Here is a 12,029-nt window from a genome sequence, read left to right as displayed (position 1 = left end):
GCAGAAACGTGCAGTGATTTATGCCAGTGTAGGGTGTAGTCAGTAATAAACTGCTGAACACGTTTACAATTGGAAGAATATTTTTTGCTTTTTCTGAAATCTGTGTTTTGGCGTTGGACTAGCAGGGTCGTGCAAACAGGGAAAATCAATTGCATGAAGGGTGTCATTGCATGTTCCAATAAATTGTCTATAAATTCAATTTATAGAGGAGCAGGCTGATTTTAATAGGAAAAAGGAAAGGGTTAGGCTACATACATCCTGTAAAACAGCTCAATAAAATAATAAGAGCAGAAAAAGTCAGCAGGTTGGGGAATGACAGGGTCGTGTCTGACAGTGCCTGCCTGGGAACAGTGGAGGCTGCATTCCTGCTGCAGCAGTTGGGAAAGAGCAGGTTGCTGACAGATAACGCGTGTTTGCTTTGCTCACAGACCAGGGACGGGCCCGAGCTGGTGGGGAAACGAGCCTGAAAATATTTGGGTGGTTTTATCCAGGCCTGCTGCTGCAGGGAACACGTTCACAGGGCGACAGAAAAGGTGAAGAATTTGAGAGAAATGTAGGTTCTTTGAAGCTGGAGGTTGGACAAAATAGTTTCTTAAGATCTCTTCTTGTCCCCATTTTCGATGGGTTGTTAAAATGTTGGAAATAGGTATAAGAGTGAGGGGAGAAGATGGGAACTCACTTATTTGCAGTGCAGCCTCTTAACGTTACACAGGGAATGCAGGTCTGTGTTTGCCCAGTGTATACAGAGTAAGTGGCAGAAAGGAGTCTGACAGTAAATACTAGGATATGATCTTGAATAAATACTAGTGTAAAAACAGGTATTAAGGCAAACAAAAGTAATGCCCTAACCCCAAATTTCTTTATTAGGAAACAGGTATAGCTCTCACTGCTTTTGGGAGAATTCCCACCGACACATCTGCAGCTCTGGGGGCAGGTTGTCTCCAGGCAGGCACCCACAGAATGAAATGCAGGTGGGGTTAGGGAAGGTAATTACTGCCATCTCAGTAAATGTGAGTATTCTCCGTTTTACCACTGACTCAGAACTTACATTATTAATACACACTACAATCTAGAATCAAAGCATGATGAGGGAAGAAGAAGGAAAAACAGGAAAGGGGAACAGGAATTGGTTGAGATTTGAAAAACAAGGTTTTGTATAAAATCAGGCAGTGATTTGGCACTTCATTACCAGACAGGACCCTAGTATTTAATTGTAATTTTTTTTGCAAGAGATAGTTACTCATTGTCACAGCAGCAGCAGTGTCCAGCAGAGCAATCGCTCCGTGTCTTTGCAGTCTGAAGAGCAAACCATAAGGAAAGTTATATTGAAGAACTGGGGAAACGTTTAAAAGCTGAAGAGAAAAGGAAGGAGGTATAAATAGCAAAGATTTCAAGCAAATGAGCTAAGGCCCATTAATGACCAGCATTAGAAACAGCATTTAGAAAAGATTTATTTAGTTCCTTTCATAGGACTGGGTTAACAGAGCTTCCTTCTGATGGTATGTTTTCTCCTTTCTTGCAAACATTGCATTCTGCAGGCTGCCTGAGGAGCTCCTGGCCCAGGAGAAGTCAGTGTAAGGTAATACCCCTTCTAGAGACACACGGTAATAGTTTTAAGAAAAGCTAGCCATGTTGAGCCTTCCAGGAATGTCATCTTCAGTCCTTCCTTCCCCAGCAGATTCCTGATCCCTGCATCCAAACATCTGTAACGTGGCCGTTGAGGGTGTCACTTGGCAGCGTGGCTCCATCTCTGTGAATCCAAGCTCCTCTGCAGCCAGCTCTCTGTGATTGTGAGTAAAACACTCTGGGGAGCAGCCATAGTTCAAACAGTTGTACTGCAAGCAGAGCTGTAATCGTGTAAAAGTACCTTATTGTGTGCACAGCCCGTCCCTGTAAATTAAAGGAATAAGCTACAGCAGTGCAGACACAGCAACCCTGTTTAACTGCTGCTCATTGCAGGCTTTGTTCCAGTCGATCTGTTTCTGAGCAGACCTGGATACGAGGCACTGGAGCTGTGACGGGTGTCATTTACCCCCTGGATCACTTTTTTTCTCCATGTCAGTGTGACGCCTGGCTCCGGGACCAGCCCCAGAGCTTTTAAGGGGAGGACCTGCTCCCTGCATTAATGTAATTGCAGGTTATTTGTGAGATTCCTCCCGTGTCTTACTTCCTGAAGGCCTGGCACAGAAATCCGGTTTTGTAATCTGAGAGCTAACGAGTGGCTGGATGTAATTATGTGCTCCATTATTCCAGCAGCCTCTGCAGCACAAAAGTAAAAGCTCAGTGTTGCTGTTAGTGCTGAAAATACACAAGTTGGTACGTAAGAGCTCACTTGCACAAGGGGTGCAGTGGGCACTGTGTACACAACTATGAGTTCAAGTTTAACTAGGGTCCATTTTGTGCTGTTTGTAAATGTTTCCCGGAAGAGACTGATGAGATTTCTAGTTATACACTCATTATATCTCTCTTGCAGTCAGAGGTTGTACAGAAAATGTATAATGAATAAGCCTTGGTAATAGCAACAGTTCTCCACTAAAGCAAAGCAGGATTTGGGGGGAGTGTAATTTACTTGTTTGTCAGATGTCATTTTGATGACCATAAAGAGGGGGAATGAGAGGTACATGCAGAGCTCCCCAGAGGGACTGATGGGCTGCAGGACACGGGTCATTGTGGCTGAACATTTGGGCACAGCAGCTTCACGCTGCCTCTGCGGTGCTGGGGATGCTCTGGTCGCTGCAGCCTGGAACAGGAAGAGGCTGCTGGTAAAGACAGACACGAGGAAGAGGGACTATTCTTGGAAGACCTGACATTTAAGCCTAAATCCAGCCATGAAGAGGAAGTCCATATCCTGATTCAGTAACACACAGTATGATAAAAATACACATTGTAGAATTTGGGCTATAAGTGCTGCTTTCCAGTCAGACATCCTGTGCTGTGATGGTAGTAGCGCTTTGGACTCCTGCAAACAGAAAATGGTTCTATAAAAGGTGTAAAGCTCACAGTGGCTGTGTCTACTGGTTGTGATTCGCATTGTTCTATAGCTGGATACACAAACTCAGACTGAAGACTCTGGCGATTGCCTCTGCTTGGCTGTGACAGCAGCCAGGGCTTGGCTGAGCCCTCAGTCCCACCGCCGGTGTGGCAGCGTTGATGCAGGACCTGCTGCCGTGGCATCAGCTGACGGAGCCTCGTCAGACCACGTCACACAGGTGTGAACACCCTGTGCCACCAAACACCGCTCACAGCGCAATTAGAAGGCTGATAGCAGTGTTTGATGGAATGCACAAGGCAGCCTTGTCAATTAATATGGCAGTATCAGGGTAGAGCTTAACGATACAGTGCCTTCCATTGCTATAGCAGTAAATAAAAAAATGGGTAAACTCACTTTTTGTTGCTACAGTGCCCAAATTAGAAGCTACTAATTAGTGTTTATCCTCACTGAGGCTGCTAAGCTCCAAGCCTACATCCTTCTAGAGACAATCCAGCTGTTCTCCGAGGATCTGGTGAGGAGACAGGTTTCCAGCAGGACAGGCTCTGATCTGGGAGCCAGGAGATGACGCTGTGCTCGTGGCTGTTACTGCTTTGCTTTGTGGCCACTGAGTGGGTCACGCAGACTTGCTGTGCTTCTGTTTGCCCTCTCGACTTCTGCCTCTTTCATCTTTGAAGGTTGCGAGGAAGGGATTTCTTTTTAATCTGTATTTGTACAGCGCCAAACAGAAAGGGACAGAGGTTTCCGTGGGCGTCCTCGCGAGCTGCAGCGGTGCACACAGTGGGGAGCTGCCTTGCTCAGCCCCGCGTGGGGTGACAGAGCTGCCACGTGGAGGTTGGCAGAGTTACTCACGCTCCATTTGTGTCCGTGCAGCCTCTAATCTTTAAACTGCAATTAGAACGTCTCCCCTGCTAGTGTGATAAAGCCTTCTGTCTCACAAGACAGCTCCATCGATGCCCTTTTGGTCTGTGTTTGAAGGTTGTACTACCATGTCACTACCATGACTCTGTCAAGAAAGGGTGTAATTTAAAAAAAAAACTTAGATCAATGTGCCAGTGAAAGTTCTGATAAAGGTCCAGCTCTACAGCTGTAGAAGTGCACAGGACTGCATAATATTTTTACTTTTCAGAATAGAAATATACTTTTATAGCAATGTAACTATTTCTGTCTGTGGAAGGGAAAGAGGAATTGACCACTTCAAACATTTAAGTGCAATTCCATTACAGATTAAGCTGAGGCAGACTCCTGTGCTTCACAGGTGTAACCTTGTCTTTTCCTTTCCATTCTTACTGAGCCTGGAAGTATTTTTCCCCGTTGCCTTCTCTCTCCTTTCTTTTGGAGCTGGCTTTTCCTGTCATACTACATACTCTCGAAAGCACTTGGCATTTTTCCCTGCCCTTTTTGGCTTTGGAATGCTTTATTCCTGTTTCTCAATCCCTGCTACAACTGCAAGTAAGGCAGAGGTGATGTTTTTATTTCACTGCTGCTTTTAAGTCACATGATGATATTTAGGAAATCCGTGGACCTGCAGTACTGCAAGATTACACCCATGAAAAATGCAAAATGGGTTAATGAGTGCCCAGATCCTTAAACAGTCAGGTTCAAGTTTAGGGCAGCAATAGCTACTGGTGCCTGCAGTTTGATTCTTCAACACTGTTGTCGCCCATGTAGCCAGATGATTAAAATAAATAAATTAAAAAAAAAAAAAAAGGAATGGGCCTATGTTTGGATACCAGCTGAGAATTCACCAGGAAGGTTCCAGTGTAAACACGGTGTTCACCAGAGGGCCACGGCTCTGGGGTCCTTCACCCTGCCAGGCAGGCTCTGGCTTTAAGGATTAAAAATAGTTCAATGTCCACCCTTCTCAGAAACAAGAAACTCCCTTCACCATGGCAAACAGACCCCAACTACTGTCCTTTTTCCTTATGGCTCCAGTGATGCAGAGGGAAAGGCGGTGGGAAGTGACACCGTGGGTCGGCGCTGCTTCCCAGAGCTCCTGTAAGACTCTGCTTGGAGGCAGCAATGGGCAGTTAATCATTGCTTTACACTGAGGTCCTGACATTAGTGCCAGTCAGGTCATGATTTGCCATTGATAAGGGCATTGCACAGTGCCAGATACAGCGATGCTTCCAAGGCAGTCGCAAAAATAGAACCCCTGGTTTCTTGGAAAGTATCTGTAAATTTAGCAAATTATCTATCTGTCTATCTATCTATCTGTCTATCACCCACATAAAGGATGAGCCTCAAGTCTAATTAATTTTGTTGGGGTTAAAATTTACCTTCCTATGTTTCTCCTTAGGGATTTTCAAATCCGTAGTAGAACTGTTACTTTTCTGTCCTAGGTAAGCTTCATTCTCCAGCTCCAGCTCCATTAACAGCAACTCTCAGACACTGCACCCGAGGGCTCCGTGCTGTCCAGCATTATTTGGAAGCCCAGCAGACCAGCAGGTATTGTCTCCACAGGGCTGTGCCACACGACAGCCATTCAAACCACCTGAGCTCTATTTCAAATAAGCTTTTTTTAAAAATTTTATTTTAGAAACTCTTGTGTGGGCTCAGGCAGCAGTTGCAATTAAATAGGGCAGCATAAGCTAATGGCATGACTCATGGGAAGGAAATAGAGCAGCAGTTGGTAAAAACTGTTCAGTAACAGAGAGTCTTTATATTCATAAATTCATACAGGCTGATGCGAGGCTTACACAAAGGTTATTTAAGAAACAGAAAACTGAATTCCGGTCTTGAGATTCCCCCAGTTCTTAAAGACTTGTCTTTCCATCTTCAGTCCTTCTTGTACACCTGATCACTTAAAAGGAAAGAGGAGGGGAAAAAATAGCAATCTTTGGTGAACGGGCTGGTCGAGTGGCATTTCTGCGTGCTGCACAGTGTCTAAGTTAAAATAACAGCACAGATACACCAGCGGTGAATTTATGTGGATCTTTCCTACCCCATTGACTCACCCCTGTAGAAGTGAATCCCATTTCTGATCCCAGCTGTTCTGTCATCAGGAATTGAGCAGGGGTTGGCTGTGGGTGCTGTGGTGTCAGCAGAGCTTAGACCTTGGGCACTCCAACGAAAGACGTACTTTATCGATTCAGTGCTGATGCCACTGAATGGAAATCCCAGCTCCCAGGCTGTGTGATTGTAACCTAAAATCAGCTGATCTGACTGAGAAATAACTCCACTGAAGTTAAGGGAAATTACATGGGGCTTTATATAGTGTCAAGGGGAAAAAGGTGTCAGGCCCGGTCTTTTACTGTGTCCCTGAGCAAGCTGAGACTGGTTTTAATTTCACAGTTCCTCTGAGTGATGGGCATTCATCCCTGACTTGCTGGGTGGGTTTGGCTGGGTGTGAGCAGACACAGCGGATCAGGAGGCACTAGGAAGCTTTAGGAGGACAAGCACTCCAGCACACGTGGTGTGATTTTACTGAGAATGCTGCCTGCTGAAGTAGCTCCCATCCCAGCGACACTCCAGACCTCCGGTTCGCTTTCCGTGACTAAAACTCCACCCTTTCTATGAGATCACACAGAAAAGAAGCCAGAAAATACCAGCCAATACTAAAGTCACGAGGTCTATCTGGTCTTCCCCTCCTGTGAAATCTCTCCTCTTTTTGACCCTTGTTGTATGATAAATGAGTAAGGAAACAGAATTTCAGGAAGCGATAACCTTGAATTATCCTTTGGGGCAATGTGATAACCCAGGACGAGGTGATTAGTCATCCAGAACAATTAAAATATTACATTATAATATTTAGGTAACTTGACCTCTGCAGATGACTAATATCTGGGGAAGGCATGGCTTGCTAGGGGAAGCAAAGAGCAGATACACAAAATGATCTCCTTCCCTGAGGTTTTTAGAACATAAACACGTACACTGGCAGAGGTTGTGATCAAACAAACTCCAGCTAGGGTTTGACACAGGGCTTGTTTGTCCCTCTAAGGCGAAGTAGCAGACATCAATTTAATACATTTTTATCCATTTCCAGCACATGGTGTGAGCCTCAGTTTCAGAAAATATCTGTTCCATTAAGTTCCTGCAGAATATTTGAGCTCTTGTGACATCTTGATAATGGATTATTTCTTTGTATCAGTCCAAGTGTCAGGGATTGAACTCCTGGTGTTTTGCATCCAAATGAGATTTCTACCAGAACAGAAATATTTGCAATTAGAAATTGATTGTGTGAAACAATGTGCTACAATTGTAATTATCCTTTGCTGATTAGACCTTCTGGGATAGAAGTTCCCACGTGAATATTTTGTATAGAATCTCTAATTTCTCTAAAATATAATCCATCATTCTGCGAGTACTATTAATCTAGTCAGATCATTTGCTTGCTCTGCTCATATTTAACAGATCCTGTTGCAGACAGGGAGGAACTGGGAAGTGGAGAACACAAAAGAAAAATCCACGGTTTAATCCTTCAGAAGAAGTTTCTTCCCATTTTGAAATCTATCCAGCACACGTCAGGTAAGTCAATAAGATACATGTCATGGAAAGAATACAAAACCACCAGTCATTTCTCAAAGGAAAATAAATCCGGATTATTTTCCTCTCTAATTAGTTCGAATTTGCGGGATTTCGGTGGCCTCTAATGCCCTCTAATGGACAAAGCTGCTGGAGCAAAGTCCTCCTGGGGACCGGGTGAAGCCATCGAGTGTCTCGATGGAGATTGAGCTCCAGGAGGTTCTGCAGCTCTCACTGGGGATCTGCCAGCTCTGGGATTAAACCCATGTTTAAGGGGTTTGTAGCTTAGAGGTATTAAGTCACCTCTTACCAAAAACTTGGCAGATCCTTTCCTTCCTCCCTTCCTTCCTCATTTAATACCTTTCTTTGTTTAGCTTCACTTAAGAACAGTAGGAAAATATTTTTGACGCTGATCCCAGATTTGGCACATTTCCTCCAGAATGATACCCTATCTCTCAGATCCTGAAACCAGCCACGTGCCCTGCAGAGGAACGGCTCTGCAGTGATGGTGGGGTTCTAGATGAAATAAAAAAGTCTCCCTGAGCCGCTGCTGGAGAGTTTGACAAATGCTGGTGAAAATGAGAAAGTGGGATGGGACAAATGAGGAGAAGAAATCAAAGTAGGAAACAGAGACTTTAGTGAGTAGGACAAAAAAAAAAAAAGATAGGTTAATAAATAAATAATTTGAGTTGAAACTACAAAGCAAAAGATAATGATGTAGAAGGGGGAAGATCCATATCCTCTGGCAATAAGCCAAGAGAAGTGTCACCTCCAAGAGCCAGCTCAGGCATAATAAAAAAGAGGCCCAGATCTCCTGAGTAAATTGTAGGTGATATCTAGAAATTAACTGAACCTTAGAGGGTAAAACGTGTCAGAAAGAAAGGAAATGCTTAAGGGCTTCTAACGTTAAAGGGAATTTTATTGGAAGTTGTTAAATGATGCTCGTTGACACAGGATCAACACCATCACTGGAGGAAAGGACAAAGCCAGTGAGTTGTGAATCGGGGTGGATTGACTAGAAACATCAGGGTCTGGAAATGTCATGTTCTCACAGAGATAAATTTCCAGCTGGTACTTCCAGTGGCTTGGCTGGTCAGGTTCTAGTAGGTCTGAATCTACACTGAGAGGGAATAGAGACACAGCAGGGGCTTTCCTCCTCCGTGTGACTCCTACCACTAGTGCCACTTCTGACAGCCACAGTGGGAAATTTTTAGTGGGGAAAAAACCATTGGCATTCACACTAAAGCCTGACAAGACTTTGAGGATTCCTTAAGCTGAAATTTCTTACTTTAGTTTATATACAAGCCTAAGGAAGTGCATTAAGAAGCTCTTGCTAAAGCGTCTTTAAAAAGACCCCACCAAAATAATCCAGAAGCATGAGATTGTCAAGAGCTGCTAAAGAAATAGCACAACTCAGAAGTTGTTTGGAGCTAGGGAACTTGGGATGAGTAGCTTCAAATAATACCTAACTAACAATGAATAGAAGAGATACTGTGTTTTTTTCTAGGACAGCAGATCACTTCTAGGATGGTGGGTCTCAGAGCATGTTTTATTGAGCCTCGGAAGAAGAGGAAACAATTAAAAGGAAGCAGAGAGCAGTGGGAAAGATCAGGCTTGACCAAATACTGGCTGGAATTTTCCAAAGAGTTTGGGGGAAACACTATGAGAATTTCCAACATCACAGTTCAGCCTCTGAAGTTCCTCCCCCGCCCCATCTAAAATCTGGGAATACTGCAGCAAGTCCTGTTTGCTTTCAGGGAACAGATTTGCTTTGGGAAAAACACTCTGAGAAACAGGAAGAAGCACTGTTTGTTTTGTTTGGTAAATTTTGAAGGGAAGAAACAGCCTGTCTTTCTACCTAAGTCCAGAGTTCCCAAGATGCTTCTCTCTCGGCTGGTCTCATCACCCCTGATTTCTTTCTGGCTTTTTGAGATGTGTTTTTCATGAGTGTATCAGTAAGGTGAAGCCCTTTCCTGCCCCCTACATGGATTATTATTGTTTAGATTTTGGCAGAATGTAGAGATCCCTATGAAGATTGTGGCTGTGTTGCCTTGACTGGATGTTATTCCTGCCTGATTGCTATGGAATGCTTAGAGGTCAAACGTATAAACAGTTGAAAAAGGAGATTTGACAAGTTCATGGAGGAAGGGCGCAGCAGGAGCGGTTGGGCCTCCAGCAATCCCGGGACTGCCGTCTGCTGGGAATTTGGGAAGGATGTGAGAGGAGGGGGAGCTCTGTGTGACCACCGTGTCCTACAGGCACTGTCTGTGAGCCACGGGCTGCTGGGGAAACAGAATTGGTCTGAGGCACGGCCTCTCCTCTGCCACCAGCAGAACGAGCCGGCTCGGCTCAAGCCAGTGAGGAAGGTGAGGATGAGATGGAGCTGGGTGACCGTGGCTGGTGGAGTGAGTCTTCCCACAGTCCCTCCCAGGGGCAGGTGCTGGTCCAGGACCAGGAGCCATAGCTCTGTGGCCCAAGCCCCCACTCCGTGCTGTTTTAGGCCGGTTTTAAGGTTGAGGTTTCGAACTGCGAGGCCCCTTTCAGGCAGAGCCGGGCCGGCTGCAGGCGGTGCCATTACCAGCCCTTGGTCACTGCCCAGCACTGATGGGATGAGCCCTAACCCTCAGGGCTCTGCTTAATCAGAAGGTACTAAACAGTTCTAGGTAAGATCTTGGCTCCACTGAGTCCATTGGGTGGTTTGTGTGTGTTTCTCCTTTCGTTCTCTGGATGAAGGCTTTTCTTTCAGCCCAGCCAGCCTCTGGGTGCGCAGTGGGGTGGCCCCGGCCCATCTCAGGGAGCACCCTGTGCACCCATCCAGGGAGAACCTCACGGGAACTGCAGCTCCTGGAGAACAGACTCCATCCTCTTCCCACTCTCCAGAGTCCGAAGTAACCGATTACCCCTTCAGGGGTATGTTGGGGAGAGCAACAAATGCCCATAGAATGGTGTGGGGACACAAACCCCTCTTTCCCTGGGCCTTTCTTTGTGCTCAGACCAACAATGGTCGTTAGAAACAACCCCAGGGACCGGCTTCACTCCCCACCAAACCCAGTCAGGACCTTGATAATTAAGCAAATATATCCACGTGTCACGTAGGCTTGATCAGATTACGGGTATATATCACCAATACATTAGAAGTCTTTTCTAGAACATAAGGCAACATTTAGTCTTAAAAATCTTTTTGAAACATATAAATGCTGCCCGTTGTAATGGCTCTAATGCGAAGGAATCGATAGCCTTTACACCGCAGCTCGGTCATTGTGCGCAGCAAATGCAGGATACAAAGCTCAGGGCACTTAACAGCCCCCATTTACTGCCCCAGTGGCATAAATCAGAACCCTGGTCGCATTTCCTGAAAGATATGACCACAGCTTGTACAGACACAATAATGCTATTTATACTTCGACCAATGAATTGGTTTTGCTTCTTAAATAAAATATTTGCAATCGATTTGCATGTTTTTATAAAACATCTGCCTCTTCAAATATTTGCTACGAACCAAACTCCTGAGTTTGTTGTTAGAATACAAAGGAATTGTTCACACTGTAAATCTGAATTACAGGAATTTAATTGTTTGTTAATTACAGGGAAAGAATATATACCTGAGACTGTATTTCGTGTCACTGTTACTGCTCATAGCATAACAGCAAGTCTCCAAGTCAAACCAGAGCCCCCGCTGCGTGGAGTAACACAGAAAATTCATTTTATTCTCCAGTTTTTCAAAGTACATTTGTCAATTTTAATTCCTGCGTTCAGGAGGTCTTGCCTCAGGTTGCATCTGTGTTTATATTGTCAGAATTTTGACTCGACTCTGGCATGAAAGGACGTTATTTTGTGCTTCTGCCTACCCAGAAGGAAAACATTAACATTCCCAAGAAGGAAACTGGAAGTGGATGTTTATTTGTCTCGTTATCCGCGTATCCTACTTTTCTGAGTCACGGAGAGTAAACAATTGGCTGGGGAAGGATTTCTCTGGGCTACATTTCGTATTTTTAGTTACTGCTGGAGTTCTGCAGGGAAGCCTTGAGATGTAACAAACTGTTAAAAGGAAAGAAATTAATTTATTAAAGAATAACCATTAAAAAAAAAAAAAAGGTAAAATGGAGCTACAGATTCCAGTAATACCCAGACCGTAGACAATGTGTGTCAAGCCCCGTGGCTTTGCGTTGGCCGCTGCGATTTGGGGAAGGTCAGTGTCTGCCGAGTGCCCGGTGCTGCTGCCCAGAGACCGTGACCCCCCGGGATCACCCCGAATTCAGAGCGGGGGACGCTGCCCCTCACCTGGGGCCACAGGACGGAAACTCAGTCTCCAGTGATTTACTGAATGAATAATTCCAGGGCAGGCTTTTCAAACAACCCTCTGTTTTCAAGAGTAGTTTATACTATTTCGGTGCTTTTTAACCCGGGAGGGTTTGTGCCCCCTCTCCCCCCGGGGGTGACAGCGGCCAGCGCCGGCACAGGCGGGGAGGGGGGGAACCGACCCGGCCCGTATCCCCCTGCGGGAGGCGATGAACCGCCCGCCGGGGCCCTCCGGGCTTCGCCCCCGGGGCAGCCGGTAGCTCCTCCGCCCGCCTTG

At 45.4% G+C, this 12,029-nt stretch overlaps 1 protein-coding gene across 1 annotated transcript in view; it reads left to right on the top strand.

Annotated features, from left to right (window-relative positions):
* The first annotated feature begins 979 nt into the window (after positions 1-979).
* Positions 980-12,029, top strand: part of NF1 (neurofibromin 1) — a 96,765-nt gene continuing 85,715 nt past the window's right edge. The window contains exons 1-4 of the mRNA XM_014956596.1: positions 980-1,579; positions 1,661-1,790; positions 5,332-5,437; positions 7,343-7,456. The gene's annotated coding sequence lies outside the window, so the exon portion shown is untranslated. The remainder of the gene's footprint in view (positions 1,580-1,660; positions 1,791-5,331; positions 5,438-7,342; positions 7,457-12,029) is intronic.

Source organism: Calidris pugnax, unplaced genomic scaffold, assembly GCF_001431845.1.
Source record: "Calidris pugnax isolate Ruff unplaced genomic scaffold, ASM143184v1 scaffold45, whole genome shotgun sequence".
NCBI classification, from domain to species: domain Eukaryota; kingdom Metazoa; phylum Chordata; class Aves; order Charadriiformes; family Scolopacidae; genus Calidris; species Calidris pugnax.
Note: the sequence above shows the minus strand (reverse complement) of the source record. Positions and strands in the feature narration are given on the sequence as shown.